The following is a 2,454-nucleotide window of genomic DNA, read 5'->3' as shown; positions in this document are numbered from 1 at the left end:
TAATGAACACACGATCACCTATTCAACTTATCTTTTAACAGTTAGAAGAGTAGATAAAAAGATGAACTATACTTGAAGACTTGCAGTGCAAGCGGCAAGATGCCAAACTTTAATTCTCTAAGCATGTTTGCTAACTTTTTAAGTTAAACGCAGCCTGGTCTGTTTTGCATCGGTCAGTACAATAGGACAAGGCAATTACGTAACTCAAGGCAGTGAAACGAGGGTCAAATGTGGGAAACAAAAACAAGGCTGAGAAACAAATTAATGGACTATGCAAGAAATATATATTGTAAAAAATAAAACAGACTAATTATTAAGTTGCACTAAACTTGGAACATAAGAGCACACAAGTGGATAACAATGTTTGTACTGAGAATCTCCAAGAAATGCTTTTTTGACGGATCCATCCACTCCAAGGATGTAAGCTAAATTGCGATTGGGGTTTATATATAAACCATTCTCGTCTAGAACGATTTTATCAAAAACCACAGCGACTTTCTCCTCCTCGTCAATGAAGAAACTCGCAGCTGTGACCGGAAACTGGAAGCCAGAGAAAGTAAATGGTGTCATATTGAGAGCTAAGAAACACTTGGTGCTCCAGGACACGTCGTTGGGCTCAATGTTAGTAGTTATCCATATCTCCAACATTGATGTGTCCCATCGCTGGAATAAAACCGCAAGCTGCTCCTCTCTAACACTAGATAGAGTGGCAGTATCTTCAACAAACCACTCAAAAGGAAGAGGCAAAAGCGGCCCAAATACCTCTCTTGTGAAATCAAAACAAACCAAGAAAGCCTCCTCGTCCACACCTTCTCTTGTTTCTGAAGGCTTCTCTTTAGCAAACCAGTAAGTATTTCCCTTGAGGGAGACTCCACGGTCATAATAATCTACCTTCCCGTCTGGAGAGACATCAAGTACCCTCCATGAAGCAGAGTTAAAGTCGTAGATATTGGTCTCAACAAAGGTAGTGGGGCAAAATACATCAATAAATCTCAAGATTTTGTAGCTGCGGCTTCTATTGTCGTATCCAAGAGCATACAAATAAAAGTCCAATCTGGGGAAAGTATGTGTGGGATCGATCCACTGGGTTTGACCCAAATACGGGTTCCAAACCACGAGCTTAGTGTGGTCCTTGGTGATGCATAACAACAAACCGTCGCAGTGAAAGACTTGAGATACATGGACTTCATATGAATTGTCTAGGCTATTAAGTTTACCTTCATGCTCTATACATGATGATGATTGAGCCTTGTCGTCGTGAAGATTGATGCTCGTCAAATAAACCTTATAATCCATCATCAAGACCACTATAGACTTCTTTGCGTTCTTTGCTTTCGCTACTCCAAGGTGCATCTTTCCAAATTTCCTACATTTAGATAAACTGTTCCAACTTTTACAAGCGAATCGGACTTTTCTCATGGATGTCACTGGAACCCTAGAGAGCACCTCCTCCGCCATATCCTTTGGAAAATTGAGCATCGTCGTTCAACGAGGATCGATTTAACGCAAATTAGATCGAGAGACAATCGAAGACGCATATATAAAGAAAAGATTCGGTGAACACAACCCGATCGTGTTACTGTTAGCTTTAGGTCCATGTCCAAATTAGACTTTAAAAGCCCAAAACCGATCCAACGTGGGTTAACAGACAAAATCGACACAGTTAATATTTAGAAATTTTTTAAATTCGGACAAAATTTTAGTACACAGTTCATTTCTAAATTTTTGAATGGAATCTCTAAACTTTCGTACAATACGTTTTGACCTAAAAAAATCTTTGTGTCTGAGAATCTATTGTCAAAAACCTTTGACTCCCTCTGATTCCATTAAATAACCTTTGTGTCAGTTTTTTTTTTTTTCTTTTTTTTTTCTTTAACCTTTTCATTGATCCTACTTTTTATCTTTATTCTCCCTCATAAAATATAGGAAAATCATTTGTCATTTGATGGGAAGTATCTTTCACATTCCTAACAGGTTAGTGTTGCATTTTATAATGCTTGTTTCAATATAAGTATTCAGAATGTGTGAATGATTTGGGATCATTAGATTTTTGTTGCGGAGGACGGAGAATATGGTGTCAAGGCTCAATCTCAAGGGAAGTTACAAACGAATGATATGAATGTAAAGAAGCCTTTACGTATCCATGAAGGCTTTATTGTAAGTTGTATCATTGTAATTCCATCTGTGTTTGTTTTTATGTACTCTATGGCAACTCCAGCTTCCAGGTTAAAGCGGTTTCATGTTGAATAACATTGCATAAATAAAAACAAGGAAACATTTATATCTTTGTCTTAAACATTGTACCCAAGATACAGAGATCTTGAATTACATCATAGTACTCAAAACTTGGACAACATAATGTTTTTGCAGGGCCCTAATGGAAGTGAACCATTGCACCATAACAGTACGAGTAGATGTTCACACATATTACAGTTTATGATCTTTTGCATAATC

General features: G+C 37.6%; 1 pseudogene; it reads right to left on the bottom strand.

Moving 5' to 3' along the window:
- Positions 1-306: 306 nt before the first annotated feature.
- LOC104748485 (putative F-box protein At3g24580 pseudogene) lies at positions 307-1,479 on the bottom strand (annotated as a pseudogene).
- Between the last annotated feature and the right edge of the window lie 975 nt (positions 1,480-2,454).

The sequence above is a fragment of the Camelina sativa genome, chromosome 15, assembly GCF_030686135.1.
Source record: "Camelina sativa cultivar CO46 ecotype springtype chromosome 15, ASM3068613v1".
Taxonomy (NCBI): domain Eukaryota; kingdom Viridiplantae; phylum Streptophyta; class Magnoliopsida; order Brassicales; family Brassicaceae; genus Camelina; species Camelina sativa.
This window is presented reverse-complemented; position numbering and strand designations above follow the sequence as displayed.